This window comes from Neophocaena asiaeorientalis, unplaced genomic scaffold (genome assembly GCF_003031525.2).
Source record: "Neophocaena asiaeorientalis asiaeorientalis breed wild unplaced genomic scaffold, Neophocaena_asiaeorientalis_V1.1 scaffold67, whole genome shotgun sequence".
NCBI lineage: Eukaryota > Metazoa > Chordata > Mammalia > Artiodactyla > Phocoenidae > Neophocaena > Neophocaena asiaeorientalis.
This window is the reverse complement of record NW_020173731.1, coordinates 7,027,241-7,055,015: the sequence shown is the minus strand read 5'-3', so window position 1 is coordinate 7,055,015 and position 27,775 is coordinate 7,027,241. Positions and strand designations below refer to the sequence as shown.

Below are 27,775 nucleotides of genomic sequence, written 5' to 3'. Positions count from 1 at the left end.
GTACATGACAGTATATGAGTGGCAGGTTAAAAATAGAACTAATAACCAAGTGCATATTTGGATATTTGATTTTTACAGTGTAAAACTATACAGGGATGATCTCTGCAAATGGTTGACTGCCAATATAATAACTTGTTTTGTATGTTATAAATATAAAATATGTTATCTGATAAGTGTACGAGGTCAGTAATTTTTTTTCTAATTTGTTGAACTTTTGACAGTAGAAAACAAAAACGCAGTAATGTGCAAGTGAATAAGGATTACCTTTCACAGATTATGAGTTGATTGCTTAGGCATGCCATTTCCTACACGTGTGGGGTTTGTTTTTTTTTTTTGACTCTTTGAAGGGTTGGTTTTTTTTTTTAATTGGGGTATAGGTGCTTTACAATGTTGTGTGTGTGTGTGTGCGTGTGTGTGCTTTAAAAAGTCAGGAAGCTTTTTGTTGCTAGTTATAGCACTTTACCACAAGCATGTGCATTTTGAATTCTGGAATTGCAATGGGTATAACTAAACATTGTAGTTTACAAATGAAATTTGACATTCTAGCCTCTTAAAATCCTGTATGTTTCATTTCCATGGAAATTGGGAAAAAACAGTCAATTCTAATTATGGTCCATATCTTTGACACCTATATTTTATTTTACATTTCTAAATATAAATTTCCTCTAAAGCTATAATCGCTCTTAAATTGTGAAAAGAATTGCTAGTTCTAGAGTTTGATATTAAATGTTTTCACTTCTGAAGTTTATGTGCTTGTATTACATATGTATGTATTAATATATTTGTGAGTTAGTGTTGGTAAATTTGACCCATTTTTCTTTTGCATTAGTAGTATTGATAAGAACCTATGGATATTAAGAAAATTAGCCCTAGTTGTTTGTTTGTTAATAAATATTTTTGTAGTTGGTTTTTTTAATATTATTGATACTGATTTTCTAACCCAGAATTTTAATGTTATGTTAAGTTTTTTTAGTCTTTTTACTTTGGCTTCTGGATTTTATGTTAGGTTTAGAAAGACCTTTCATATTTTGAGGTTTGGAAAATTTTTGTATGTTTTCTTCTAGTATTTTTATGGTGTCACTTTTTACCTGTAAATCTTTGATCCAGCTGGGATTTCTTTTGATATAATGACTGAAGTGGAGATCTAGCTTTTTTCTTTTCCAAATTACCAGCCATTTATTATTACGTTATTTACTGAACAATATAATATTTTAACTACTGATTTGACATACACTAAATTTCTTTTTGGACTTGTGTCTATTTCTGAACTTTATTCTGTTCAATTACTTCCTCTATTACAGTGTCTAATGATATTCGGTAACATTATATTATTCTTTGTCAAGTTTTTTTCTGGTTATTCTTGTACATTAATTTTTCCAGATGAACTTTAGAACAATTCACATGCTATTTTGATTGGGTTTCTTTTTAACACTAATTTTAATTACCAATGTGAAGTTTTTCAGTGCCCCTTCTGTCCACTTCAAAATCTTTGTATTTTTTCTATCATCTCTACTACAGGTCAAATTTTCCTGTGCTTTTGCTACTTTCTGCGTATGACCTCAGCTAGAATCAGTTATCAGCAATCACTTATCCTTTTTTATTATACAACTTAATTCTTTCCATGATTCACTTCCTTCTGTTCTTAAACATTCCTAGTTCTTCCTACATAAATGGTGTCCATCCTTCTAATTTTCTTCTTCTGTGTTTTTTCTTAAAGTATTTTTTAAAAATCAACTTAAGATAATATCTTTCTAATCTTTTGAGTTACTCTGTGCCAACACCCTCTTTCCTTTCCTTATAAATTCTCTTTAAAAGCTAGTTAACAATGTATTCATATCTTTACCAGCTATTATTTCTAGTCACTTGAAAGCTGGATTTTAACTCTCTCACTCTAGTGAAATATTTTTAAATTAATTTTGTTATTATGGTAAAATATACATAGAAAATTTACCCCATAGAAGCAGAACCATAAAATATTACTATTTTTGTGTCTGGCTTATTTCACTTAGCCTAGTGTTTTTGAGATTCTCCCATGTTGTATTATGTATCAGAACTTCATTCCGTTTCATGGCTGAATAGTATTCTACTATATATATATGTGTGTGTGTGTGTGTGTGTGTGTGTGTGTGTGTGTGTGTGTGTGTGTGTGTGTGTGTGTGTGTGTACCACTTTTGTTTATCAGTTCATTCATCAGTGGACACCTGGGTTGCTTCTACTTTTTGGCTACTGTGAATAATACTGCTGGTGAACATTGGTGTACCAATACCTGTTTGAGTCCTTGCTTTCAATTCTTCTGGGTATATACCTAGAAGTAAAATTACTTGGTTCTGTCAGCTTTTACTTTATTTATTTTGGTGCTCTGTCATTACTAGGTGTTTCTATGTTTATAATTTGTTATATATTTCTGCTGGATTGACCCTTTTATTACTATAAAATGTCCTTCTTTATCTCTAGTTAACAATTTTTTTTGTTTGTTTTAAAGATTATTTTTCTGCTATCAGGATAGCCACTCCTGCTTTCTTGTGGTTGTTTTGCAAAATATATCTTTTTCTAACTCTTTAATTTCATTTTGTTTATACCTTTTAATCTAACGTGTGTCTTCTGTAGACAGCATATAGTTGATCATGTTTTTCTAAATCCAGACTGACAATCTGTACCTTTTGATGGGATTGTTTAATCCATTCACAGTTATGATACAATTAGAATTATATCTGCCATTTTATTTTGTTTTCCTTCGTACCTCAAGTCTTTTTTGTTTCTCTGCTCCTCCTTTAATACTTTCTTTTGCCTGATGGGGATGTTTATAATGTAGCATTTTAATTTCTTTAATTACTTTTTCATTGCATTATTTGAGGTTGTTTTGTTTGTTTGTTTGCCTAAGGGTTTACCGTATACCTCTTAACTTTTCCAAATCAGCTTCAAATTTGTTAGCTTAACTCCAGTGATATATAGAAACATTACTCTTAGCTCTGTTCCTTTTCCCCTTTTATGTTGCATTATTATTATACATATTATACCATTAATTTTACAACTTGAAGAATGCATTGTTAACAAATTATTACTTTACCATTGTAGTCATTTCCTTAGCCCAATATAGTTTTACTTCCACCTACCACACTTTGTGCTGTTACTAGCAAATATATTACATACATATTACATTTCTATGTATTATAGGCCCAACAATATACTATATACATATTATTTCATACAATTGCTTTTAAATAAGTTAAGAGAATAAGGAGAAAATACACATTTCTATTGTCTTTTATAATTAATTACCTTTACCATCATATATTTCCTTATGGATTGGAATTACCACCTGGGGTCACTGGCTTTCAGCCTGAAGAACTTCCTTTAGTATTTTTTTATAAGGTGAATCTGCCAGCAGCATTATCAGTTTCTGTTTATCTGGAAAAGTCTTTATTTTGCCTTCATTTTTAAAAGCTAACTTTGCTGGATATAGAATTCCTGGTTGACAGTTTTTTCTTTCTTTCTTTTTTTTTTTTGATCGTTTTGAATATTTTATCCCATTGCCTTCCATGTTATTGCTGAGAAGTCAGCTGTTAATTTTATTGGATTCCTTTATACGTGAGGAGTCATTTTTCTTGGGCTAGCTTGCAAGATTTTCTCCTTCTTTTTGACTTTCAGCATTTTTACTATGATATGTCTGTGTTTCTCTGCCTTTATTCTGTTTGGAGTTTGTTGTACTTTCTGAATGTGTAAGTTATTGTTTTTCAGTAAATGTGGGGAGTTCTTTGACATTAAATCTTTGACTATTTTTCTGCTTTTTTTTTGCTCTCCTTCTGATATTCACATTTCTTGTAGTTGGTGTGCTTAATGGTGATCCACTTTAAAACTCTCTTCATTTTTCTACGTTCTTTTTTCTCCTGGTTCCTGGGCTTGTAAAATCCGTATGTATATAGCTCATGTTCACTTATTCTTTCTTCTGCCAGTTCATATCTACTGTGGAACCCTTCCAATGCAATGTTTATTTCAGTTACTGTAATTTTCAGCTCCATAATTTCCATTTGGTTGTTTTTTATAATTTCTCCTCTTTAATGATATTCTGTATTAGATGCAACATTCTGATCATACCTTCCTTTATTTCTTTAATCATAGTTTCCTTCAATTCTGTGACTTTTTAATGGCTACTTTAACATCTTTGTGATAAATGGTGTTTCTCACAGACAGTTTCGGTTGCCTTTTTTTTTTTTCTAGTGTGTGATTCATACTTTCCTGTTTCTTTGAATGCCTCATAACTTTTTGTTGTTGAAAACGGGGAATTTTATATAATATAACAACTCTATGTACTGATGCCCCCCATGCTGTGGGCTTGTTATTGCTATTTGCTTATTTTCTTGTTTAGTGACTGCCTGGGTTGTTTTCATGAAGTTTGTTTCTCTACCACGGTGTTCAGCTCTGATGTTAAACCACAGCTTTGGGGAAGGCCCACAGTCACCCTGGGTTAACAGTGGTTTCAGTAAGCCTCTCTTTCTCTCTTTCCCTGGCCACACCCAGCTGTTACACTCCATTAACTTCCAGCTGATTGCTCTGGTACTTTTAAAAATGCCCTGAGTCGGGGCTTCCCTGGTGGCGCAGTGGTTGAGAGTCTGCCTGCCGATGCAGGGGACACGAGTTCGTGCCCCGGTCTGGGAGGATCCCACATGCCGCGGAGTGCCTGGGCCTGTGAGCCATGGATGCTGAGCCTGCGCATCCGGAGCCTGTGCTCTGCAACGGGAGAGGCCACAACAATGAGAGGCCCACATACCGCAAAAAAAAAAGGATCTGCTTGTTCAAAAATGCCCTGAGTCATAAATTGCTCTGTAAACTAATCTGGTCAATGTCTACCTCCTTTGAAGGAACAGTTTCTGAGGTCAGTGTTTGATTTTTTTTTCTGACCTTAGGAAGGCTTCTCTCAGTTGTCTCAGTCCCCTGTTCTCGCCTGCAAAATAGCTGGCCTACAGTTTAGCCTGCATCCTTATTGAATCTAAACCTCCTCATTGTCTTTTACCACAACCTCCTCTATTTTTGAGAGCACCTTTAGGCTTGAAGTTCTTCACTCTTTGTTGCAAAGAAGTCAGGTCTTTTGAGATTAGATTAGGAGCTAGGTAGATTTTATGACCTGTTTCAACCCCTGGCTGTACTCTGAGCCGGGACTTGGGAAATGGAGAAATGGGGGTGGGGACAATGGCAGGCTTCTCTCTGACAGACACTTCTGCTCTAGGAGCTGAGTGCTCACTATGGGGAGGCAGCAGCCTGAAGTTCTTTTTGACTTCTCTCTCCTGGTGTGGAACTCTGCCTCACCAACCTGGACAAAGGTGATGAGAGCGGCAGTATTCTCAGCATGCCATGGCCAGGGTTAGAACCCTGCATTCCACGGTTAGGGGCTGGGCAGAAGAAGGGAGCCCCATCTCTCAGTTGCACTTGCTTGGGACTTAGCCACAGCAACACTGGAAACAGGATGAAAAATGCTGATACTTTGCTCCTCCTTGGCAAGAGCCCTCCATCTGGGGCTGAGGGGAGATGGAACCTTTGTTCTTGGCTGCAGCTATCTGGAGTAGTCTCTGCCTCGCTAAACTGGGAGGGGTAAGGGAGGGGAGCAGTCTTGGATCAAATACTACAGACTCTTGTCTGTCTTTGCGAATTTTCATAGATATTCTTGAATAGATGTTTCTTCATTTGCTGTTTGTTTCCAGAGATGAAAAAAATTTTTTTTATAGTTTTCACCAGTTTCGCTGGAGAGCAGATGAGTAGAGCTCCTTATATTGTCAGCCAGAAGTTGGTCTCCTAATAATTTATTTTTAAATTAAATATTTTAAGCATACAAATAAGTACAGATAATTTCATAATGATGCACACATTCTCTAGTTTTTTTAGATTCTAACATTTTATTATATTCCGAGAATTTTTTTTAAAGAGATGAAACCTTGGATAGATTTGAAGACTTCTGTATATATACCTTTGTAGTCTATAACTTGGTATTTATCATTCCCATGCATTTTTGACATATTTTAAAATTTTACCCTCCGTTCACAGTGTGTAAGCCTTGCTACTGATCTTTTATATGTTCAGCAACACTTGTACTTGCCAGACTTCTGCATTTTTGGCAGTCTAGTAGATGGCATTCAGCATTGTGGTGGAGTTCCTAGAAAGAACAGATAGGACAGAAAAAGAAATGAAATTTGTAAAAATTTGAAAGGAAGAAATAAGATAGGCATTTCTGGGAAGTACGATTGTTTGCCTAGAAGAGGAACAAGACTGTATAGGCAATTATTAGAAAAGATATTTTATCCAGCATCTTTGTTCATTGTTTCTAATAATTTGTAATAATTTGCCTCTAGCTCTGGCTAGGAACTCCTGTACAGCGTTGAATGCCAACAAATGCTTCTCGATCCTGTTTTAAAGGGATTTCTTCTAATGTTTTCCTTTTGTTATATTTGCTATAGGTATATAGAAGATATTATTGATTGAGTTAAGTATAACTTAAGGATAACCCTTCTATTCCTAGTTTTCTAAGACTAATTTTTTAGTCATAAATTGATGTTTAACTTTATCAGTTGCATTTTCTGATTTTACAAGATTACATAGTTTTTAACTTTTAATCTGTTTATGTTATAAGTTATATTTAAAAGGTATTCCTATGATAAACCAACCTTGCATTCTTGAGATAGAATCAAATTGTCATACTATATTTGGTTTATTGTTGTTTTGTTTCCCTTAGGATTTTTACAGCTGTGTTCCTAAAGGGACTTACTATAAACTTTACCCTTCTCATATTGCCCTTTGTTGAGTTCTAGAATCAAGATTTTACTAAAATCATGAAATGAATTTTAAGTTATTTCCTCTTTCCCATTTCCTTAGAACATTATATAAAATTGAGTATCTGTTCTTTAAACGTTTGGTAGAATCAATCTGTAAAATCACTTGTACCTTATAATTTTTTTGTGGGTAGATTTTTTATTGATTCAATACTTAAATGTTGTAGGCATAATTGGGTTCTTTTTTCTTCAATCAGTTTTGGTAAATTATATTTTCCCAGGAATTCTGTTTTATTTTTATACATTTTCAAATTATGCTTATAAAGTTATTCATAGTATTCTTATTTTGGCCCAAAGGGTTATTTTTTTCCTTAGTTTTTTCAAGGAACTTGGTTTGGGTCTTTAGCAATCTTCTCTGTTGAATATATTTTAAAATTTTATTTATTCTGTGTTTTTTACTATTTCCTTTTTTTCCCTATTTTCTTTGGACTTAATCCTTTCTTTAACTTCTTGAGCTGAAAACTTTATTATCCTTGTCTTTTTTGTTTTCTAACATATTGCAATTAAGGATATACATCTCTTTACTACTTTAACTGTATCACACTAGTACATAATATATTTATTTACATTTGTTTCTATGATTTCCTTAATTTCTGTCATGATTTCTGTTTTAGTTCATAAGTTATTTTGAAGTTTAAAAAAATATTCAAACTTACAGAAGATTTTGTATGGATACCAAGGGGGAAAGCAGCAGGTGGGAGGAATTGGGATTGACACATATACACTATTGATACTATGTATAAAATAGGTAGTTAATGAGAACATACTGTATAGCACAGGGAACTCTCCATAATGCACTGTGGTGACCTGAATGGGAAGGAAGTCCAAAAGGGAGGGTATATATGTATATGTATGTGGCTGATTCATTTTGCTGTACAGTAGAAACTAACACAACATTGTAAAGCAACTATACTCCAACAAAAATTAATGTTTTAAAAAGGATTTCCAAATATATTGAACTTTTAAAAAATCTCGTTTGTGAGTTCTAAGTAATTATGTTGTGATCAGATAACAGAATCTATGTGATATTGACTCTTGCAATTTGTTAAGACTTGCTTTTTATGGTTAATGTATTTTTTTTGGAGGAGGGGAAAGGTTGTCAATGTTCAATATCTCCATCAAAGGAATATGTTTTCTTTAATTCTTGGCTGCAAGTTTCTATGAGTGTCCTCTAGTCAAACTTACTGTGTTCAAAATGCTGTATCCTTCCTAAATATTTTTCTGCTTTACCTTTTTTTTAACTTGAAGTATAGTTCATTTTCAATACTGTGTTAGTTTCAGCTGTACAACATAATGATTCAGTATTTTTATAGATTATACTCCATTTAACATTATTAAAAAACAATGGCTATTTTTCCCTGTGATGTACAATATATCTTTGTTGCTTATCTATTTTATACATAGTAGTTTGTATCTCTTAATCCTGTACTCCTAACTTGACCTTACCCCCTTCCCACTCCCCGCTGGTAACCAATAATTTGTACTCTATATTTGTGAGTCTGTTTCCATTTTGTTATATGCGTTTGTTTATTTTATTTTTTAGATTCCTCATGTAAGTGATAACATACAGTATTTGTCTTTCTCTGTCTGACTTATTTCATTAGCATAATATTCTCTAGGTCCATCCACCTTGTTGCAAATGGTTGTTTTTTATGGCTGAGTAATATTCTGTTATATAAAATTTTAAAAATATATATTATATACATATAAAACATATATATTTATATATATATAAATAAAACGTCTTCTTAAGCTAGTCATCTGTTGATGGATGGCTTAGGTTGCTCCCATATCTTGGCTATTGTAAATAATGCTGCTATGAACATTGGGCTGCGTGTATCTTTTTGAATTAGTGTTTTCATTTTCTTTGGATATATACCCAGGAGTAGAATTGCTGCATCATATGGTAGTTCTCTTTTTAGTTTTTTGAGGAATATCTGTAGTGTTTTACATCATGGCTGCACCAGTTGACAGTCCCACCAACAGTGTACTGGGGTTCCCTTTTCTCCACATCCTCACCAACAATTGTAATTTGTGGTCTTTTCCATGATAGCCATTCTGACAGATGTGAGGTAATATCTTCTCTCACTGTGGTTTTGATTTTTCATTTATCTAATGTGTATCTGCTTTACCTTTCAATCATTGAGAGAGATGTGTTATATCTTTCACTATTACTGTGAATTTATCCGTTTTTTCTCTTGGAATTCTGTCAGTTTTTCCTTAATTATTTTAAAGTTATGTTTTCAGGGACTTATGTTTATAAATTTATATGTTCTGGTAAATCATCCCATCTATCATTATGTTGTATTAACTATCTTTTTATTTTTATAACTTTTGGAGGAGGGGCTCAAAAACTATTATGTTACATATATTATATATAGTATTATATATTTCCTATATATTTATTGCAAAACTTATTGCAGTTATTCACATGTTTGAATTTATTTCCGCCATGTTATTTTGCTCTATTCACTCCACTTTTTCTATGCTGCTTTTTTTTTTTTAAGATTTCTTTATTATTTATTTAATTTATTTTTGGCTGTGTCTGCACTTAGTTGTGGTATGAGGGATCTTCATTGAGCCATGCTGGATCTTTTGTTGCAGCGTGGGTTCTTCGTTGTGGCGTGCGGGCTTACCTCTAGTTGTGACGTGCGGGTTTTCTCTCTCTAGTTGTGGTATGTGGGCGCCAGGGTGCGTGGGCTCTGTAGTTGTGGTGCGCGGGTTCCAGAGAGCGTGGGCTCTGTAGTTTGCAACACACGGGCTCAAGTTGAGGCACGCGAGCTCAGTAGTTGTGGCACGCGGGCTTAGTTGCCCCGTGGCATGTGGGATATTAGTTCCCTGACCAGAGATCGAACCCTCATCCCCCCTGCATTGTAAGGCGGATTCTTTACCACTGGGCCACCAGGGAAGTCCTTCTGTGCTGCTTTTTCTTCTCCTTTTTGCCTTTATCCTGATGTGATTTTTATTTGATGGCATCTGTGTCTATAGAAATATCCTCAGAAAAGAGGATATTACTTCTGAGATCTAGCATAATATTAATGTAAAATGTCTGAAAAATGTAACAGTCACTTATATTACTTGGTATAAACGTCTTCTTCTCAGGAGGGCAAAGCGTTTTTTATTCTTTTCCTCTTTTAATCTTTACCTGTAACCTTTCTTGACATGCTTTCCATCCCCTTTTGCATTGTGCAATCACCATCCATTTATTTGTAGAATCGCGAAGCCAGATAGGATCTTGAGAGCTATGGAGTTATGCAGGAAGGTCTACATCTCAAATATCAAAAGCAAAAAGTAGTTTTGAGCAAATAGACTTCAAGAAAGTAGAAGTCTAGTCTAGTTCTCTCTTATAATTCATCACATCTTTAGTAATTTTCACTTTAATTTCTTATTTTATTCCAATTCCAAAGTGGAGCTGTTAAATGTTATGGATTCATAATAGTTAAAATTGCAAGGATGGTTTTTTTTAATTGTAAAGATCTTTTAAATTATAAACTCATTTTCTTCATTTTATGCACACAGGCCCAGAGTTTATATGCTTACTTAGCTTCTTAGTAGCAGACCATAGTTTCAAACCCAGATTTCCTCCCTCCCTGTTCAATGTCCTTTATCTTTTCTTCTCGTCTCTGACATAAAAGCAAATTAGGTTTTCTTCTGGGGGCCAATGGAGTTTCAGTACCTTGCGTAGTGCCTAGCACAAAATAGGTACCAAAATAAATACATTTACCTTTTTCTGAAAGAGAAAGATAGGTAAACTTGGAATTGCTCTGTTTTAAGTGTTTTACACTTTGTTATATGTGAGCACAGAAGAGGCCCGCTGAAATCAGGTGGGCGCTTTTCAGTATGGGTCTGCATGTTATTTCTCCAAACCACTCTTAACGGAACATGGCTTTGGGTCTCCTGTGGAAATCATGAGAGAAGCTAATTCAGGTGGATACATTTTCTCTGGTATTCAGCTAAATTCAACAAGGATAGTTTGAGTATAATTTTTTCCCCAAACTTTTGCTGCAGTCATTAGTGGTAAAGAAAACAGATATTAAATATTTCCTGTGAGTCCTTATAAGAATTTCAGAGATGTATTATTTTTCCCTCAGCCAATTCTGATTTAAACCAAGTAATCCCATTTCCTTTAACCATTCTTATGGTTTCTATTTAGAAACTTTCATAGTCTTTCAGTAACTACAAAAGATGCTTTCCCCCTCTACAGATGGAGAAACTGAAGCAGTACGAGGTTTGACTTGGAACTTGTGTGTAGAATTCACTGTATTAGACTGAATTTGTGTATTATATGTGCTGCTTATAAATTCAAGAGCTTTCCTTAAGTAAATCAATGTTTGTGTTTACTTAATCTATATGATCTCTAGATCACAAGTCCTTATAGATGGAATAATATGTATTACCAGGTTGATGTTTCTTAATCATAAAATTTAGAATAATTAAACGTTAACTGAAGGGCATATCTGTCCACTGAAGGACATATCTGTCCATAATAAAGTAGTTCTTGCAAATTGTTAATGTCATGTGAAGAGAAGGAAACTGTGTATGTACATTTGTCTTTAAAAGTAAAATTATATAACTCTATAGGAAGTCTACCTCACCACCCCTTACGTATTTATATTATTTTTTAAAAATGTAGGTCACAAAAGGAGATACTGAAATTATTTCTTGTTAGAAGTAGAGTTTGATCTTAAATTCCTGATTTTTTTAAAAAAATGTTTTATGTAGTGAAAAGTTTTAACTTATTAAGAAAATTAGATTGCTACAGTAAGGAAGAAAAAAATGTAGATAGAATGAGATGATTTCTGAAATTGTCCAAATAATTTTTTCTGGTAATTTTGCCTGATAATACAGATTCTGTCCTATTTTGCAATGGTGTTTTTGGTACAAGGCAGCAGTTAACTTTGGCATCGTATATGTTCTCATAAATGAGTTCTTCTGAAAACTTTTATTGTGGGCTATATAATATGAACGTCCCTGTGAGATATTTTCTTTAACATAATTAGAAGTGTTCAATACTAATGATCTCAAAACCTAAGTCTAAGGTTCACTTTGGACCCTATGAATTACTGATGGACTGTTGTACTAGTTTATTTTAATATTTGAACCTTTTCTTTTATAATACCTTTTTTTTTTTGCCCAGTGATTTGTTATCTACTCAGAGTTTTAAAATAATTTGCTGGTCAGCTGGTTTGTTTACTTAAATTTTTTTAAATTTTTTTAAAACACCATGAATAATGGTACAAACAATTAGAAATTCATGGTATCTAGATGGCTTCATTCCTGCCATGTCAGTTTTCTTGTGTTTGATGAGACACATAAAGCAGTTGTAGGAGAATGCTTGTCACTGGTATCCATGGTAACTCCAAAGATACTTTGGAACTCAGATGGATAGAGTAAGCCACAGTAATAGGTCTCATTATAAGGGCAAAATACATAAAAGGTTCAGGCATATGCTTTTAATTAGTTTCCAAAAATAGCTAGGACTGGAAAAGATGCAGTGAAGTAATATTTTTCAGTGTTGGAAATAGTATGGGCAGCATTGGAATATGATGATTGTTTTTTTTTTTAACTAAAGTAAGGGAAATGTACACTCTGAATACTCATGGTAGTATAGTTTCTTTATCACAATTTGATCATGAGAGTACACACTGATAAAAGGTAGGCTTAGTTTCATATTGATACAAATGTGGAATTTGCTTATCATTCTTAATTCTTATCCCTACAACATAGTTTATTCAAAACAGCACTATTAGGCTTTTTCTTATAGATTCTAATGTACATAGGAAACATACTTTCTATCTACACAATGTGCAAGAATGAGTCCATGCATTTTTATTTTAAAATGCAAATAAGACAGTAGCCAAAATTCTTACTGTTCAGGTATATTAAATTTTCAGTCTTCTTTGGAACATATTACATTTGAATGAGTTAAGATAGGATTCTGGAAAACTAGACTAGAATAATTAAGTATTTTCTGTTAGAGAATTATGGTGGATAAAAGATTAATAACTCTTTTAAGACAAAATTCTTTAAAGATTTCCTTTTGAATTGCAATCTGTAACGAATAATCTTGTATTGCATTGCAGTTCAACACATTATTTCTTCCTGTTGCTATAGAAACTAATTCTAGTGCAGCTGTGATTGCTAATCAAAATTCTAACATTATACAACCTTTTTTCCCCTTAGTGCTTCATTTTATTTTTAGTTACAAAATAATAAATTTCAAATGGTGAGTTCATAACAATGGTCAAAACATTAATGGAAATTTTTTTTAAAAATGAGCCCTTTTCTATGAAAATAGAGGTATTCTTATTGTATAGTTTCAATATGAATAAAAAGAAAACAAAACCTTTCAGCTGAATTACAAAGGTCTGTAATTGCCATATTACATCAACATTGTGAAGCACTTAACTGCTTCATAATCCTAAATTGCTACTATTTCAACCATCTATTTTTGAAGTGTCTGGTTACTTGGTATTATAAAAAGTGAAAAAATAAAAATCCTTGGAATGCCTGAAGTCTTTTTACACAAAATGGTAATGAAATCTGCCTTACTGTTTCATTCTCAAAGAATTGAGATCACATCCCCCGTTTATGTCAGAAGGAAAAGCTAATTAGTTCTCATTCTTGCCTTATTAGTATATAACCACCCCCCTCCCAACCCCACCCCAAACTATACTGTTAACATCACCCAGTATAAATCTGTGCATATTTTACAGGCCAGAACTGAACTCCTTTTTTGTCTCTAAGGATATTGGGGTTTCTTTTCCGTTTCATAAAACAATTACTCACCAAATTATTCATAGCAAAAAATGTAGTATATAAACTCAACAAGACTTAAGCTCGATTTTAAAATTAAATCTTTGGAATGTGTTCTAGTATTATTTGCATATATGGTACTTAACATTTTTATTTTCTGATTTAATACATTAAATAAGGCAAACAGCTAAAAGTTATTATTTCAGATTATTGACTGATTTAAATTAAAACACATGTGAAAAAATCTGTTATCTTCTTTTATATGAATAAAATAAAACATAATGGGAAATGTGGCAGATAGGATTTTTTTAATGTGTATTTATTTATTTATTTTCTTATTAGTCATCCATTTTATATACATCAGTGTATACATATCAGTCCCAATCTCCCAAATCATCACACCACCACCCCTACCCCACCCCATCGCTTTCCCCCTTGGTGTCTATACGTTTGTTCTCTACATCTGTGTCTCAATTTCTGCTCTGCAAACTGGTTCATCTGTACCATTTTCTAGGTTCCACATATATGCATTAATATACGATATTTATTTTTCTCTTTCTGACTTACTTCACTCTGTATGACAGTCTCTACATGCATCCACATCTCTACAAATGACCCAATTTCGTTCCTCTTTACGGCTGAGTAATATTCCATTGTATATACGTACTACATCTTCTTTATCCATTTGTCTGTCGATAGGCATTTAGGTTGCTTCCATGACCCGGCTATTGTAAATAGTGCTGCAGTGAACATTGGGGTGCATGTGTCTTTTTGAATTATGGTTTTCTATGGAAATATGCCCAGTAGTGGGATTGCTGGGTCATATGGTAATGCTATTTTTAGTTTTTTAAGGAACCTCCATACTGTTCTCCATAGTGGCTGTATCAATTTACATTCCCACCAACAGTGCAAGAGGGGTCCCTTTTCTCTACACCCTCTCCAGCATCTGTTGTTTGTAGATTTTCTGATGATGGCCATTCTGACTGGTGTGAGGTGATACCTCATTATAGTTTTGATTTGCATTTCTTTAATAATTAGTGATGTTGAGCAGCTTTTCATGTGCTTCCTGGCCATCTCTATGTCTTCTTTGGAGGGCTGTCTATTTAGGTCTTCTGCCCATTTTTGGATTGGGTTGTTTGTTTCTTTAATATTGAGCTGCATGACCTGTTTATATATTTTGGAGATTTCTGTGCATTAATTTTGTATCCTGCAACTTTACCAAATTCATTGATTAGCTCTAGTAGTTTTCTGGTGGCATTTTTAGGATTCTCTATGTATAGTATCATGGCATCTGCAAACAGTGACAGTTTTACTTCTTCTTTTCCAATTTGGATTCCTTTTATTTCTTTTTCTTCTCTGATTGCCATGGCTAGGACTTCCAAAACTCTGTTGAATAATAGTGGTGAGAGTGGACATCCTTGTCTTGTTCCTGATCAAGAGGAAATGCATTCAGTTTTTCACCATTGAGAATGATGTTTGCTGTGGGTTTGTCATATATGGGCTTTATTATGTTGAGGTAGGTTCCCTCTATGTCTGCTTTCAGGAAGTTTTCTTTTATCATAAATGGGTGTTGAATTTTATCAAAAGCTTTTTCTGCCTCTATTGAGATGATCATATGGTTTTTATTCTTCAGTTTGCTAATATGGTGTATCATGTTGGTTGATTTGTGTATATTGAAGAATCCTTGCATCCCTGGAGTAAATCCCACTTGATCATGGTGTATGATCCTTTTAATGTGTTGTTGGATTCTGTTTGCTAGTATTTTGTTGAGGACTTTTACATCTATATTCATCAGTGATATTGGTCTGTAATTTTCTGTTTTTATAGTATCTTTGTCTGGTTTTGGTATCAGGGAGATGGTGGCCTCATAGAATGAGTTTGGGAGTTTTCCTTCCTTTGCAGTTTTTTGGAAGAGTTTGAAAAGGATGGGTGTTAGCTCTTCTGTAAATGTTTGGTAGAGTTCGCCTGTGAAGCCGTCTGGTCCTGGACTTTTGTTTGTTGGAAGATTTTTAATCACAGTTTCCATTTCATTATTTGAGATTGGTCTGTTCATATTTTCTATTTCTTCCTGATTCGGTCTTGGAAGGTTATACCTTTCTAAGAATTTGTCCATTTCTTCCAGGTTGTCCATTTTATTGGCATAGAGTTGCTTAGGATGCTTTATATTTCTGCAGTGTCTGTTGGAACTTCTGCTTTTTCATTTCTAATTTTATTGATTTCAGTCCTCTCCCTCTTTTTCTCAATGAGTCTGGCTAATGGTTTATCAATTTTGTTTATCTTCTCAAAGAACCAGCTTTTAGTTGTATTGATCTTTGCTATTGTTTTCTTGTTTCTATTTCATTTATTTGTGCTCTGATCTTTATGATTTCTTTCCTTCTACTAACTTTGGGTTTTGTTTGTTCTTCATTCTCTAGTTCCTTTAGGTATAATGTTAGATTGTTTATTTGAGATTTTTCTGGTTTCTTGAGGTAGGCTTGTATAGCTATAGACTTCCCTCTTAGAACTGCTTTTGCTGCACCCCATAGGTTTTAGATCAACGTGTTTTCATTGTCATTTGTCTGTAGGTATTTTTGATTTCCTCTTTGATTTCTTCAGTGATCTCTGGGTTGTTTAGTAACGCATTGCTTAGCTTCCATGTGTTTGTGTTTTTTACGTTTTTTTTCCCTGTAATTGATTTCTAATCTCATAGCATGGTGGTCAGAAAAGATGCTTGATATGATTTCAATTTTCTTAAATTTACTGTGGCTTGATTTGTGACCCAAGATGTGATCTATCCTGGAAAATGTTCTGTGTGCACTTGAGAAGAAAGGGTAATCTGCTGTTTTGGGGATGGAATGTCCTATAAGTATCAATTAATTAAATCTATCTGGTCTGTTGTGTCATTTAAAGCTTCTGTTTCCTTATTAATTTTCTGTTTGGATGATCTGTCCATTGGTGTAAACGAGGTGTTAAAAGTCCTCCACTATTATTCTGTTACTGTCAATTTCCTCTTTTAGAGATGTTAGCATTTGCCTTATGTATTGAGGTGCTCCTGTGTTGGGTGCGTATATATTTATAATTGTTATATCTTCTTCTTGGATTGATCCCTTGATCATTCTGTAGTGTCCTTCCTTGTCTCTTGTAACATTCTTTATTTTAAAGTCTATTTTATCTGATAGGAGTATTGCTACTCCAGCTTTCTTGTGATTTCCATTTGCATGGAATATCTTTTTCCATCCCCTCACTTTTAGTCTGTATGTGTCCCTAGGTCTGAAAGTGGGTCTCTTATAGACAGCATATATATGGGTCTGGTTTTTGTATCCATTCAGCAAGCCTGTGTCTTTTGGTTGGAGCATTTAATCCATTCGCATTTAAGGTAATTGTATGTATGTTCCTATTACCATTTTCTTAATTGTTTGGGGTTTGTTTTTGTACGTCCTTTTGTTCTCTTGTGTTTCCCACTTAGAGAAGTTCTTTTAGCATTTGTTGTAGAGCTGGTTTGGTGGTGCTGAGTTCTCTTAGTTTTGCTTGTCTGTAAAGCTTTTGATTTCTCCATCGAATCTGAATGAGATCCATGCTGGGTAGAATAATCTTGGTTGTACGTTCTTCCCTTTCATCACTTTAAGTATATCATGCCACTCCCTTCTGGCTTGTAGAGTTTCTGCTGAGAAATCAACTGTTAACCTTACGGGAGTTCCCTTGTATGTTATTTGTTGTTTTCGCCTTGCTGCTTTCAATAATTTTTCTTTGTCTTTAATTTTTGCCAGTTTGATTACTTTGTGTCTCGGCGTGTTTCTCCTTGGTTTTATCCTGTATGGCACTCTCTGCGCTTCCTGGGCTTGGGTGGCTATTTCCTTTCCCATGTTAGGGAAGTTTTCGACTATAATCTCTTCAAATATTTTCTCGGGTCCTTTCTCTCTCTCGCTTCTCCTTGTGGGACTGCTATAATGTGAATGTTGTCTCGTTTAATGTTGTCCCACAGGTCTCTTAGGCTGTCTTCATTCGTTTTCATTCTTTTTTCTTTGTTCTGTTCCGCTGCAGTGAATTCCACTATTCTGTCTTCCAGGTCACTTATCCGTTCTTCTGCCTCAGTTATTCTGCTATTGATTCCTTCTAGTGTATTTTTCATTTCAGTTATTGAATTGTTCATCTCTGTTTGTTTGTTCTTTAATTCTTCTAGGTCTTCGTTAAACATTTCTTACATCTTCTCAATCTTTGCCTCCATTGTTTTTCCGAGGTTCTGGATCATCTTCACTATCATTATTTTGAATTCTTTTTCTGGAAGGTTGCCTATCTCCACTTCATTTAGTTGTTTTTCTGGGGTTTTATCTTGTTGCTTCATCTGGGACATAGCGCTCTGCCTTTTCATCTTGTCTGTCTTTCTATGAATGTGGTTTTTGTTCCACAGGCTGCAGGATTGTAGTTCTTCTTGCTTCTCCTGTCTGCCCTCTGGTGGATGAGGCTATCTAAGAGGATTGTGGAGGTTTCCTGATGGGAGGGACTGCCAGATAGGATTTTATAATACAGTTGTATTAATTTTTTACCTCCATTTACTGATAATCATATTTTATGTGCTGATTGACATGAACATATAAAATTTTAGGAGCATGTAATATGCTGGACACTTGAGAAAGTACTGAATGTCTAAACTTTGCACTTGGAAATAAAGTCAGCTCTACTCTAATAGATTTGTTGCATCTCTGATGTAACATAAATATAAATACTATGTAATCTGATGTAATGTAATATAAATACTATGTGTCCCAAGCTATCTATATTCCTCAAAGATAGCTGGGAATTCTTTCCTTAAGCATGATAATTCTTTAATTTTTTTAATGGAAATCTTTCTGATTTGTATTTTATATGTAGTTTAATTGAATCTTTAATGGTAACTTAGGGTCTTCATTAATATTGATTACTAGGTAAAACCAAAGTATGTATGTAGAAGTAAAAATATATGAAAATAGCACAAAAAGTGGGAGGAAAAGTATTCTGTTGTAAGATTTTTGTGTTATAAATGAAATTATTTGAAGATAGATTGTGATAAGTTAAAGATATATATTGTATAAATCCTAGAAGAACCACTGTAAAATAAAGCAAAACTTAAGGCCAATAAGCTAATAGTGATGAGAGAATTGAATTATAAAAGTACTCAATCTAAAAGAAGTCAGCAAAGGAAGAAAAACGAACAAAGAATAGTTAGGGCAAATAAAAAACAAATTACAGGAGGGTAGATTTGTACTTAACTATATAGATGAGGTATTGACAAACTATTCCCCATGAACCAAATTTGACATGCAGCCTGTTTTTGTATGGCCTGTAAGCTAAAAATGACTTTTACTTTTTTCTTAATTATGAAAAATATATGTAACAAAATTTACCATTTTAAACATTTTAAGCATACAGTTCAGTGACACTAAGTAAATTCACATCACCATCACCACCATCCATACCTTTTCATCTTCCCAAACTGAAACTGTCTACCCATTAAACTGTAACTCTCCATTGCCCATCCCCCAAGATCCTGCCAATCACCATTATCTTTTCTGTCTCTATGAGCTGACAACTGTAAGTAACTCATAAAAATGGAAACATACAATATTTGTCCTTCTTTTGTCTGGTTTATTTCACGTAACATAATGTCTTCAAGATTCTTTCATGTTATAGCAAGTATCAGAATTTCATCCCTTTTTTAAAAATATTTTTAGATTTATAGAATAATTGAGCTGATAGCACATAGAATTCCATATACTTACCCCACTCCCACCCCTTAACCCTTTATTCCCACACAAAGTTTGACCTATTATTAATATCTTGTATTAGTGTGGTACATTTGTTAAAATAAATGAGCCAATATTGAAACATTATTATTAATTATAGTCAGTAATTACATTGTTTTGTTCTTTGTGTTGTACAGTTATAGGGGTTTTGAAAAATGCATAATAACATGTATCCACCATTAGTTTTATACAGAATAGTGTCAGCACCCTGAAAATTCTGTGTTCAACCTATTCGTGTCATACCTCCCTCCCTTGGAATCCTTGGCAACCAATGATATTTTATTGTCTCTATAGTTTTGTCTGTTCCAAAATGTCATAAAGTTGAAATCAATAGTATGTAGCCTTTTCAGACTGGCTTCTTTCACTTACCAATATGCATTTAAGGTTCCTCCATGTCTTTTCATGGCTTGATAGCTCCTTTCTTTTTATAACTAAATAATATTACATTGTATAGATGTACCATAGTTTGTTTATCTATTCACTTATTGAAGACATATTGATGGCTTCCAGTTTTGGGTGATTGTGAATAAAGCTGATATAAACATTCATGCACAGATTTTTGCACAGACATACATTTTCAACTCAGTTGGGTAACTATCTAGGAGCGCAGTTGCTGGATTGTAAGGTAAGACTATGTTCAGCTTTGTAAGGAATTGTCAACTAAAATGATTGTAGCCATTTTGCAGTCCCACCAGCAATGAATGAGAGTTCTTGTTGCTCCACATCCTCACCAGCATTTGATATTATCAGGTTTTTTTAAATTAATTTTTACTGGAGTATAGTTGCTTTACAATGTTGTGTTAGTTTCTGCTGTACATCATCCCTTTTTATGGCTGAATAATATTCTCTTGTATGTATGTACCAGATTTTTCCAGTTTTAAAGTATTATTAAACACACACAGAGAATGTGTGGTAGACACTATATGTGGCCTACAAAGTTTAAAATGTTTATTTTGTGTGGTCTGTTAGAGAAAGCTTGTTAGTCCTTGATTTTGATAATTACACTAAATCTAAATGATTTAAATATGCCAATTAAAAGGCAAATATTTTTTGAGTTTTTTTAAAGCAATATTCAAAAATATATTGTGTATGAGAAACCTAATGTAAATATAAAGGCATAGATAATTTAAAAGTTAAAGGATAGAAAAAAATGATATACCTACCATGCAAACATGAATTCAGAGGAAGCTGAGAAGGCTGTATTAATATCAAAGAAGACGTTAGAATAAGTATTATTATCAGGGATAAAAGGGACATTTCCACAAGAATTTGAGTCAATTCATCAAGAAGACATAATAATCCTAAATAACAGCTTCAATAAACTTGAAGCAAAGGAGAAACAGAAATTCACAATTATATTATATTCAGAGATTCAGTACTTCTCTCGGTAATGAATAAGAGAAGTAGACTGAAAATCAATAAGGGTGCAGAAGACTTCAGCCACAAAATCAACCAGTTTTGTTTTTGTTGACATTGATAGAACACTCCACTCAGAAGTAGCCAAATACACTTGATGGAGAAATGTTTTTGACTGTATTCAACTTCGATTCATGATAAAAACCTTCCATCAAACTTTTTCAATCTCTGATTACAGGCTCTAAAAAATAACAAAATTTTAAAATCCCACAAGGCTAATAATATTTAGTGGTGAAATATTGAATGCTTTTTTTTTTTTTGGTAAAATCCAGTATATGACAAGAATTTCCACTCTCACTACCTCTATTTAGTGTTTTTAATTGAGAGTCTAGCTAGAACAATAAGGCAAGGGGAAAAAAAGTCATAGAGCTTGGAAAGGAAGAAGTCAAACTATCTTTACTTGCAGATGATATGATTATATAGAAATTTCTAAGAAATTTACAAGGAATTTTTAGGATATCAGGTCAATATACAGATATCAAATGTATTTCTATATATTAGCAAAAACAATTGGGAAATATGATTTTTAAAACAATATCATTTATAGTAGTATCATAAAACCGAATCCTTAGGAATAAGAGTAATAAGCAAGACACTGAAAACTACAAAACATTGTTAAGAGACTGTAAACAAGAATTAAATGTAGTGGTATAGCATGTTAATTGATTGGAAGATTCAATATTGTGAAGATGTTTATTCTCCCCAAATTGATCTGTAGATTAAATATGATCTCCATTAAAATTCCACCAGGCCTTTTTTTATTTGTAGCATATGACAGATTAAAATATTTATGGAAATGAAAGGGGCATAGAATAGTCAAAACTGTGGTGGAAAAGAAGAGCAAAGTTAAAGGGCTTACACTACCTGATCTCAGGATTTAGTGTAAAGCAACAGTAATCAAGGAAGTGTGGTATTGGCACAAGGATTGACATATAATTAAGTGAAACAGAAGAGTCTAGAATGCAGACTCACATATATATGACAATTATTTTCAACAAGGTGCTCAGGTAATTCAATGAGGAAAAAAGTCTTTCAGTAAGTCGTTTAGGAACAACTGGATATCCATATGGAAAAAATAATAAACACCAATCCTTGCTTCACACCATACATAAAAATTAATTCTAGATAGGTCATAAATATAAATGGTAAAACTTATTTAATTACTAGAGAAGACATAGATAATCTTTGTGACTTTGCATTATGCAAAGATTTCATTGATAGGAATCAAAAGGCATGAATCATAGAAGAAAATTGGAATGATTGTGACTACATTAAAACTTTTGCTCTTCAAAAGACACTATTAATAAAATGAAGAGGCAAGCCACAGACAAAATATTTTAAATGTATTGCAAGGGAGAAATAGAAATTCACAATTATATTCAGAGATTCAGTACTTTTTCTCTCTTGGTAATGAATTTCTCGTTTGCAATAAATGCATGAAAAGATGCTCAAATCATTAGTCATTTAGGGAAACACAAACTAAAACCACAATGAGATATCACTACACAGCCAGTGAAATGCTTAAAATTTAAAAGACTATCAGTACCAAATATTGGTGAGGATGTGGAATAAATGGAACTCTTACGCATTGCAGTTTGAATGCAAAATGGTAGAGCCAATTGGGAAACAGTTTAGAAAGATAAATTGTATCCCTACAGTAGAATACAGATTAACAAAAAGTAACAAACTTCTGATAGATGCAAAAACATAGTTGAACCTCAGAAGCATTTGCAGGAAGTAAAAGATGCCAGATACAAAGGACTATATACTGTATGAGTCCATTTATATGATATCCTGTAAAAGGCATAACTATAGTGAAGGAAAGCAGATCAGTGGTTGGCCTGTGGCAAAACTTGTGGGAGACCAAGGGACATGAGAAAACTTTAGGGGAATGGAGACATTCTATATCTCCTTTGTGGTGGTGGTTACAGAACTATATGCATTTGTCAAAACTCATTGAAGGGTACATCAAAGTGGCTGGATTTTATTGTCTACAAATTATACCACAATAAAGAGGATTTTTTAAATGGAGGACTTAATTGTAATCCTCTAACTAACCATTATGGGAAGGCACTCTGAATTCCCCCTAGCACTGATTGGCTTCTAATACCTCTGTTACTGCTACCTGGTAAGCCTTGGGTGGTCTGTCTTTGCACATGTACAGCTAACTCTTCGTCACAGACTCATTGGGGTCCTCCACACAGACTTTGGAGGCCCCGTTCTCTGCACAGCTTTCTCCTTTTCAGTGCCCTGCCCCACCATTTCCAGCCACTTCAGCTGCCTCAAATCCTTCACTTCAAACTTCACACTTCAGCTCCCTCCTCAGCTCAGATGACTGTTTTGGCCTGCTTAGACTCTAGTTCTTGTTCACAGAAATAATGTGACATGCTTTAATTAGAAGAGTTCTAAAATGTTGGACAGTTAGTGACATCTTGTAATATCGGCAGTTCTTTTATTTCCTTAATGTTAAAACAGAAAATACGGTTTGAGTTCATGGTCTGTAAACCCAGAAGTCTCACTGCCTTGCCAGTTAGGTTTGGGTCACATTGAGATCCCTCTGCAACAATTATTTTGCCCATTAATCAACAAAAATGTTTAAGGTAATATACTGTGTTTCAAGCTTTGTGTTGCTAGGCACTGCAGGTACGAAGGTAAAAGAGACAGTACCTGCTCTCTCAGGGAGCTCACAGTTCATAATATCTGAACAGATAAATACAATACAGTATACACGATAGAAGCAAAGTGCGTTGTAGAAATATTTAGTAGGAACAGTTAGGCTAATCTACATGCATGGATGTGTGTATTTGGGAGGAGGGTGGATACATTTGGGGGGTAGGTGATGAATACAACTGAGAAGGCTAGGAGAGAGTTAATGTGAAATGTTTATATTTTAAATCCTATTGGATAAAACTAGGAATTCCAATCTAAGGAGCAGAGCAAAAAAGTAAAGTAATGCCGTTGTTATACAACTTAGAAACTTCTTCAATCTGGGAAAGAATTCGAATGTGTGAGGTTAAATTTTAGAAATCATGTTATCTGCTGCATATTTGTGTTTTAAACTATATTGGAAATGTAAATATTTTCAGGCACAAGAGCCATTCTAGGTTTGCCAGTCTTTCTTCTCCTAAGTTCTTACATCCGGCCGGACCCACTAATTGAGGCCAACTTTTATTCTAAGCAAAGTTGAAAACCAAACGGACTGCTACAAATTCTATCCACTGAGAAGAGTTTCCTTTTTTCTTATCTTTCAGGGCCACCTCTGAAAGATTATAAAGATTATAATCCTATATAATACCAGAAAATTCCAGTTCTGCTGGTTTGGGGCATATCATTAGACATCATTTTTTAACCCTCAGTTAAGTAGTCGTAGCATACTTTGAGACTGTGCATGCAGGTGAAGCAAGATACGGCAGGAGTAACTATCATACCTCCCTGTGCCTTCAGAGCCTACTTAGTCCTCATGCAAGATCTGCCAATTCCCCTTGATGGTGGAGTACAGCTTGACATTCGTAACTCAATAGCTAGGTGATCACATGCCATCTGCTTCATACTGGACAGGTTGGATCACGTTGCTACCTGGTGTCCCTTGATCTTCCAGTTAGTCTCTGTTTGACACTAATATTTGGTCAGGAGCTGTTTCTCAACAACAAACCACTTTTCATTTCACTTGTGGAAGTGAGTATGATCTTTTATCAAAACCTAAGAGTCAAGAAATGAGAGGCAATGAATTGATTTTTGACTCAGAAAGTAGATGTGCTGAGTAAGATTGTACTGTTAGAAAGTCAGTAGCTACATGCGAAGTATGGTTTGAATCAGGAATTATTTCAAGCTACCAGGGAAATAAAGTAAGAAACATTAGGGTTTCAAGGCATGGTGCAAAAGTAATCTGAACTGTGTCTTCTAATAAAATGTGTTTGGAGATACGAAAACATCATAATTAAAAATATCTAAAGGCCTCCAATGCAATTCTACCATCAGAACTTCTCAATGATACTTTTTTTTTTTTAATTTTATTTATTTATTTATTTATGGCTGTGTTGGGTCTTCGTTTCTGTGCGTGGGCTTTCTCTAGTTGTGGCGAGCGGGGGCCACTCTTCATCGCGGTGCGCAGGCCTCTCACTGTCGCGGCCTCTCCTGTTGTGGAGCACAAGCTCCAGACGTGCAGGCTCAGTAGTTGTGGCTCACAGGCCTAGTTGCTCTGCGGCATGTGGGATCTTCCCAGACCAGGGCTCGAACCTGTGTCCCCTGCATTGGCAGACAGACTCTCAACCACTGCGCCACCAGGGAAGCCCTCAAAGATACTTTTAAGCATCATGACCTATTGCAGACATTTGAAGACCATTTGGTTTGCTGAGTCTTAAAGGTTACGTGTAGCGCTTATGCTTCTGTACCTGGATCATCTGGAGAGACTTGTCTTGCTCTGGGTGCTACTCAAAGCTAATAGCTTTTTATTTTACCTTATAAATGGATCAGAGCTATACATTCAGTTATGGAACATGCTGCTCTCAAAGTTTAAAGCGGCCAACCAAACTTTTTGTCTCCTTCTTAGTTGGAGGCAGACAAGGGGTAGCAAATTCTCTTTGACTTTGAGAGGAATATTCTAGCATACCCTGGATCCTCAAGAACTTTATTGAGGAGGCAAGCCCTGTGTTTTCTTAAGATTTAGTCCTCACTTCTGTTACACATGTATATTTACCAAGAAACTTCATCTGTCAACTCTTCTACTCTTACAAATCCTAATAGATTGCTGTCTTCTAGAGCAGGATTAAGGAGATGGAACGTGGAATGTGGAGGCAGCCAAAGTCTCTGCAAAAGCAGATCATGGCATAGAGCAAGAATATTTTATTATGTTTCCCTGAAGCAGGGCAGTAGACGTATCTGTCCTTACCACATGTAAATAACCTGTTGCTTTAGTTCTCTCTGGATTATTATGAAGGGAAAAGCATTTGCTAAATTAAAGCTACATATCAAATACCAAGGCTGTGTTAATTTGCTCAGTAAGGAGGCTGCATCTGGAGTGGCACCTCCAGTTAAGTCATCCTCTAATTAACTTTATGATAATCTGCCATTAATTTTCAAGCCTATTAATTTTTGTAGAGGCCAAACTAGTGAAGGCAGTCACCAAACCTGCAATTCTCAAGTCTCTGACTGAGACTAATCTCTGCTTTACCCTTGGGATGTCTTGTTGCTGGAGAAAGGAAACTGCAGTGTTTCCAATTGTCCCTTCCTGTAACATATAGACGCTGCTTGGAAAGCCAAAGTGTGGATTCTGCCAATTGCTCAGAGTACACATTCTAACTGTAAACCCAAGAACTGGAAAAAGAGCAGCAAGCTGATTTCTGAAATTTACTCTTAGATATTTGATATTATCTGATGCTATTATATGTGGAATTGGTTTTAAATTTCACTTTCTAATTGTTCATTGTGTGTATGTAGAGATTCAATTGATTTTTTAAATATTAATCTTGTATCCAGTGTCCTTACTAAATATGCTCACTAACTCTAATAGCTTATCTCTAAATTATTTTGAGATTTCTACATCACAGTCATCATCTAAGAGTAGTGACAGTTCTATTTCTTTCTTTCCAATCCCTTTACATCTTCTTTTTCTCACCTTATTACACTGGCTAGGACCTCCAGTACATTGCTGAATAGAGGTGGTGATAAAAGGCATCCTTGTCTCATTCCTGATCTCAGGGGTAAAGTTTTCAACATTTCACCAGTAAATTTGTTGTTTGCTATAGGACTTTCGAAGATACCCTTTATGAGTTAAAATAAATTGCCTTCAATTCCTTGTTTGCACAGAGATTTTTTATCATGAATGGATAATTAATTTCATCAAATCCTTTTTAAAATCTTTACTTTAAAATAATCCAGAAAGGATGTGTGTGGAAAATGGAAGGCGTAAATGAAATACATTTTTAATAATTATTATTACATTATACATTTTTATAATTATTAAAGCTGGATAAGTAAAAAAACCAAATTCTTACAATTATCACATTACTTTTATTCTTTAAATGCAGTGAGTTTGATAGATTAATTTTCTAATGTTAAATCCATCTTGCATTTATAGAACAACTTTACAGTCCTTTTTACCACCTTGAGTCATTTGAGGGTAAATGGCTTGCTGATCTGATGCTTCTTTACCCCCAAATACATTAGTGTATATTTTTTACAAGTAAGAATATTCTCTTACATAACTGTAATCCAACCATCAAAAGTAAGACATTAATACTGATATATTTTTAACATTTAATTCTTGGAACCCACTCAAGGTCAACAGTTGTCCAAATAATGTGCATTATAAAAGGATCTGGTTCAAAATCATGCCTTGCATTTAGTTACCATGTCTTATTAGTCTCCCTCGGTCTAGAACAGTTCTTCGGTCATTCCCTTTTGGAGATTACACTTGTTTTTTAGAATATCTGAGTTTGTCTGATATTCCTCACAATTAGATTCAGGTAATGCATCTCTAGCTGGAAGTGGTACCATATTCCTCTCATTGCGTCTTATCAGGTAATGCACAATTTTGATTTATCCCGTTACTCAGAATGTTCAGTTTGATCTCGTCATTAAGGAGGTGTGTACCAGGCTTCTCTACTAAGTTACTCTTGATAATTAAGTCCTTTGTCAGAATGTATTTCTAACTACATAAATGACGTATTTCTCAAAATTCTTTCAGTTTATTCTTATATTTATATCTAGATGGATTCATGGTTTCCTCTTTTTCTCAATGTCTTATAATCGGTTACTATAATTATTTATTTTGAAGCTCAAATTGTTAGTGGGATTTGGTCAGTGTGAACCCCTTCAAGCTGGTTTCTTTGTCCTTTTGACACGACCCCATCATTCTTTGAGTGTGTCCTTAACTCTCAACACAAGAGGCTTGTCTAGGCTTGTCTTGTATTTTCCTTTTCTCAGCCCTGGAATTAGCCATTTCTTCATGGAGTCATGGTTCCTTTTAGTGAAGAACTGATTGAAAAGCCAAGATCTGGGCAATAGGTATGCTCATTGCTATCAAAG

The 27,775-nt window shown here is 34.3% G+C and overlaps 1 protein-coding gene across 1 annotated transcript in view; it reads left to right on the top strand.

Annotated features, from left to right (window-relative positions):
• SYT14 (synaptotagmin 14) overlaps positions 1 to 27,775 on the top strand; it is a 145,893-nt gene that overhangs the window by 35,804 nt on the left and 82,314 nt on the right. The window lies entirely within an intron of this gene.